Raw genomic sequence first — 6079 nt, forward strand, 5'->3', positions numbered from 1 at the left:
GGTACTCCCTTGTAGGTAACTGTTTTTCTCTTGCTGCTTTTAATATTCTCTCTTTGTCTTTTGCCCTTGGCATTTTAATTATGATGTGTCTTGGTGTGGTCCTCTTTGGATTCCTCTTGTTTGGGTTCTCTGTGCTTCCTGGACTTGTAAGTCTATTTCTTTCACCAGGTGGGGGAAGTTTTCAGTCATTATTTCTTCAAATAGGTTTTCAGTATCTTGTTCTCTCTCTTCTTCTGGCACCCCCATAATTCAGATGTTGGTATGCTTGAAGTTGTCCTCGAGGCTCCTTACACTATCTTCATATTTTTGGATTCTTTTTGCTTTTCTAGTTGGGTGTTTTTTGTTTCTTTGTATTTCAAATCTTTGACTTGATTCTTGCGTTCCTCTAGTCTGCTGTTGGATCTCTGTATATTATTCTTTATTTCAGTCAATGTATGCTTAATTTCTGATTGGTCCTTTTTCATATCCTTGAGGGTCTCACTAAATTTCTCAGAGGTTTCTAGAAGATTTTTGAGTAACCTTATAACTGTGGTGTTGAACTCTATATCCAGTATTTTGCTTTCATCCATTTCTTTCATTTGTGACTTGTTTCTTTGTCTCCACATTTTGGCTGCTTCCCTGTGTTGCTAGAGTGGCTTTGTGTGCTAGGTGTCCTATAGGGCCCAGTGGCTCAGCCTCCCCAGTTACCTGAGGTGGACACTCTTGGTGCACCCCTTTATGGGCTATGTGCACAGTCTTGTTGTAGTTAAGCCTTGATTGCTGTTGGTATCACTGGGAGGAATTGACCTCCAGGCCAATTGGCTGTGAGGACCAGCTGTGTCTACAATGGGAGAACTTCTGTGCTGGAGACACCCTTATGGGGCAAGATTTGCTTCAGTGGGGCTTTGACGCTCACTGAGTCTGCCCCCTGAGTGTGTCTCTTATGGATGTGAAGAGTTGTAATCCGGTATGGTCTCACACTGACCACTGGGTACACTGGCTCTTGGATCTCCAAGGAGGTGCAAAGTCAGCCACTGCCTGAGGTGACCCAGCAGGAGCTACAGAGAGATCTGCAGATACCTCATCTTTGTTTGGGGTTTGGAAGTGCCCAGATGAGGCTCAGCTGTGAAGCAATGCAGGCTGCTGCTGCAGGGCCTTAGGCCTTCTTTTGGAAGCTTTGGAGCTCTCTGACCCAGCTGCAGTTTGTTAGGTTTTAGGTTGCAAAAGAACAGGCCATTCATATGCAAAAGCTGCTGCACACAGCTTGGGTTGGGTTTTAAATTGGGTGGGGCGGGGTCTCAGGGAATCACCAGGGTGGAGCAAACAGCAGTGGCTGCCAGTCAGCCCTGCCCTGGAGAGGTCCCCAGGTCTCTGTGTCCCGTGGCCCCATGCATGAACAATGATTGCTGTTAGCACCTCTGAGAGAAAGCCATCCTCGCATACCGGCCCGATGGCAGACAGTTCAGTTTCTCCCCGTATGAGTCTGGGTCCCCAGAGTCTTGCCTGGAACTGGAGTTCAGAGCAGTCGGAAGCTTGTATCTCCCTCCCAATTGAAAAAAACAACAGCGCACCAAGTTGCCAGCCTGTATTGCGCGTACCTCCGTACCTCCGCACTTCTGCACCTCCGCACCTCCTACCAGTCTCAGTTCACATTTTTCTTTCCTTCTAGTTGTAGAACTTCCACTCAACCAGCTTTCCCGTGGTTCTGGATGATATTTGTTTTGTCTTTTAGTTTTTTTTTGTTTGTTTGTTTTTTTGTGTTTTTAAAAATATATATTTTATTGATTTTTTACAGAGAGGAAGGGAGAGGGAAAGAAAGTTAGAAACATCGATGAGAGAGAAACATCGATCAGCTGCCTCCTGCCACCTGCAACCAAGGTACATGCCCTTGACCGGAATTGAACCTGGGACCCTTGAGTCCGCAGGCCGACGCTCTATCCACTGAGCCAAACCAGTTATGGCTTAGTTGGAGTTTTGATGTGGTTGTGAGAGGCAGCAAGTATAGGTGTTTACTTGGTTGCCACCATCTTGGTTGTTCTCCCCTTTCTTGCTTGTTCTGTGATTAAAGTCCAAACTCAGGGTCTAATCAATATCTGCTTCAGACTACTACAACCGCCTAAGTAACCCCCTAGCTGTCTCTCTTACAGGGAAATAGCTCTAGGGAAAGAGAGAGAGGCCATGTTACGTGAAGGAAGGAACACCAGGTTTAGAATCAGACTACTCGAGTTCATATTCCTGGTCTGCTATTTAGAGCCATGTGACCTACTTTAATAGACCTTTGCCTCAGTTTCCTTACTTGTACTATAGAGCTAACTGTGCCTTCTTCATAGGGTTGTTTTAAGATTAAATGGGCTAATATGTAAAGTACTTAATACAGGAATGAACAAAAGTGGGCTTACCCTTGTTTGTATGAGAAATAGTACAATGATTAGCAAATAATAATATAAGAATAAATTGTTTCTCGTACTTACAATTGTAAAATACATTTGCCTGCTCCATGTATATGTACCTGGCATATAATGTGTTCAATAAATGTTGCCTATTATTATTATAACACAATTCATCTTCCTTGAGCACTGTTTTGAACACATTGAAAGTCCTTTTTCATAATCCTTTAAAGCAGCTCCTCATAGAAATTGCACACTGAGCCTTAAGGCCCCTTATCAATTTACCTCTTTCTCCTCACTAAACCAGTTTCTTTTTTTTCTTTATTTTTAAAATATATTTTTATTGATTTCAGAGAGGAAGGGAGAGGGAGAGATAGAAACATCAGTGATGAGAGAGAATCATTGATGGGCTTCTTACTGTACACCACCTCCTGGGATCAAGCCCACAACCTGGGCATGTCCCCTTGACCGGAATCAAACCCAGGACCCTTCAATTGCAGGCTGACACTATCCACTGAGCAAAACCAGCCAGGGCTTTTTTTTTTTTTTAATAAAAAAAATATTGTTGAAAGTATTACATATGTCCTCTTTTTTCTCCCATTGACCCCTTATTGTTCACCCTCACCCCCTGCCCCAGGCCTCCACCGCCCTATTGTTTGTGTACATGTGTTATGCTTATATGCACACAAGTTATCTGGTTTTTCTCTTCCCACCCACCTAACCCAGTTTCTTAACCTGCTGTGATGTGTGAGCTCCACTCCTGTCACCCAGTTGGCAAAATATACCTCTCAGAAGTCATCCACACTCTCCCCAAAGCTTCACTTACCACTATCCCTCCTCCCTCATACCCATTTCATCTTGCCTTTCTTCCTTCTTTCCTTCCTCTCTCCTCTTTTTGTCCCTCTTCTACCCTCAGGCCTTCTTGGACTAGTTTTGGAGTATGGAGATATAATTGTTTACATATGATATATTACATTCATATGTCTACTAGATGCCCAGTGCACAAAATTCGTGCACCGGTAGGGTCTCTAGCAGCTGCCGGCCACTGTTTGGGGCCTTCCTTCATTCTGTTCCACACCCTGGTGGTCATAGTGAGCGATCGAACTCCCGGTGGGTCAGACTCCCGAGGGGACACTTTGCATATTAGGCTTTTATATATATAGATGTTCTATATCATTACATATTTTCAATTGTGGGTATCCAGATTATTCCATTAGATATAATGTCCTCAAAATATTCTAGTCTGTTCTTTGGTTAACCTTTTTACAATATATTCATAATTAACTGATGAAAAACATTTTGATTTTCTTTATTTCTTTTTTTAAACATTTGATCTTCCTCCAAATTCCCTGACTTCCAGGAGAACTAAGACGATAAAATATACAGAAAGCTCTGCCTGGGTGTAAGTTGAGACAGGTTGCAGGCACCTGGAAGAGAGACCCGAACCAAGGGACACAGGAACAAGGCTGCATGCCCAGAGCACCTTCCTCACAGAAAATATGAAGTCAAAGTACCTTTTGGTTTGCTATAAGCAACTGATCTTAACAGTAAACCATGAGTTATTGATCATTATGAGCACTATGACCACTGCATATGTTTATTACATATAAATATTTATTTAGCACCTTTGTTGTGAAGGCACTGTGATTTCAGGGTACAAGGAGACATTGAACTCTTCTTCCCTGTAATAGACTTCAAATCTAATGTGATATAGACCCAATATGTCACCCAATAAGAAGCCATCATCAAGGGCTGTAACAACCAATTAGTGCTTCATAGAGAAGGATGAACCTGATCTGACCCCTGGAAAAAGGGTCAAAAGTTTAATGAGCATAAGAAAAAGAAAATATTTCGCCCCTGGATCCGGGTGAAGCTGGAACCCAGGTCCGGGTGAGGCCGTGTGCCCCTGGACCCGGGTGAGGCTGGGTCCCGGGCCCGGGTGAGGCCACGCACCCCTGGGTCTGGGTGAAGCTGGATCCCGGGTCCGGGTGAGGCCATGTGCCCCAGGATCTGGGTGAGGCTGGGTCCCGGGCCCGGGTGAGGCCTCGCGCACCTAGGTCCGGGTGAAGCTGGATCCCAGGTCCGGGTGAGGCCGTGTGCCCCTGGACCCGGGTGAGGCCACGCGCCCCTGGGTCCGGGTGAGGCCGTGTGCCCCTGGGTCCGGGTGAGGCCACGCTCCTCTGGGTCCGGGTGAAGCCAGATCCCGGGTCCGGGTGAGGCCGTGTGCCCCTGGATCGGGGTGAGGCTGGGTCCCGGGCCCGGGTGAGGCCACGCGCCCCTGGGTCCGGGTGAGGCCGTGTGCCCCTGGATCCGGGTGAGGCCACACGCCCCTGGGTCCGGGTGAGGCCACGCGCCTCTGGGTCCGGGTGAAGCCAGATCCCGGGTCCGGGTGAGGCCGTGTGCCCCTGGATCCGGGTGAGGCCGTGCGCCCCTGGGTCTGGGAGAGGCCACGCGCCCCTTGGTCCAGGTGAGGCCATGCGCCCCTGGGTCCGGGTGAAGCTGAATCCTGGGTCCGGGTGAGGCCCTGTGCCCCTGGATTCGGGTGAGGCTGTGTCCCGGGTCCGGGTGAGGCCGTGCGCCCCTGGATCCGGGTGAGGCCACGCGACCCTGGGTCCGGGTGAAGCTAGATCCCGGGTCCGGGTGAGGCCGTGTGCCCCTGGATCCGGGTGAGGCTGGGTCCTGGGTCCGGGTGAGGCCGTGCGCACCTAGGTCCAGGTGAGGCCACGCACCCCTGGGTCTGGGAGAGGCCACGCGCCCCTGGGTCCGGGTGAGGCCTCGCGCCCCTGGGTACGGGTGAAGCTGGATCCCGGGTCTGGGTGAGGCCGTGTGCCCCTGGATCTGGGTGAGGCTGGGTCCAGGGTCTGGGTGAGGCCACGCACCCCCTGGGTCCGGGTGAGGCCACATGCCCCTGAGTCCGGGTGAAGCCGTGCCCCTGGGTCCGGCCGAGACCAAACCAGAGGGAGTCGGACCTCCATTACCACCATTTGTCCACCATCCAGAGATGACGGGTCAGTACCAACATGTACACATAAGGAACTGGTGGACATTGAAATTGGGTCTCAAAAGAACTGTTGGTCCAGAAAGAAACTCACTACAGACTGATTCATTTACCTGTCAGCATAACTATTATTGCTCGTCTCACATTCAGTTCTTATAAGTATATCTCTAGTGACACATGATCTCGCTCATCTAGGGGAAATGATGAACAACATAGACTGATGAACAAGAACAGAACCAGAAACAAGGAGGCATCAATAGGACTATCGGGCCTCAGAGGGAGGATAGGGGAGGGTGGGGGGAGGGGGGAGAGATCAACCAAAGGACTTGTGTGCAAGCATATGAGCCTAACCAATGGTTAAGTTCAACAGTGGGTTGGGGCATCCATGGGGAGGGGTGTGGGATGGGACTCGGGGGATGAGGACAAATATGTGACACCTTAATCAATAAAGAAATTTAAAAAAAAAAAAAGAAAAAGAAAATATTTTAGGTGATAGATACTATATGAATATTATATTCTTTAATGTGAAATTCCATTTTTTATGGCTCTTTTCAGTTTATTGCATGAAGGAGTTACACTAGTTCAAGTCAAAAGCAGACCCCAAATGGCTACATTATATAAGCTGTGAGGTTTTTAAACTTGTGACAAGGGACAGAAGGGAAATTCTACTCATTGCAAAGAAATCCTCACTTAGGCTTCAGTGAGCCAAAAGCAC

The sequence above is a fragment of the Eptesicus fuscus genome, chromosome 10 (genome assembly GCF_027574615.1).
Source record: "Eptesicus fuscus isolate TK198812 chromosome 10, DD_ASM_mEF_20220401, whole genome shotgun sequence".
NCBI lineage: Eukaryota > Metazoa > Chordata > Mammalia > Chiroptera > Vespertilionidae > Eptesicus > Eptesicus fuscus.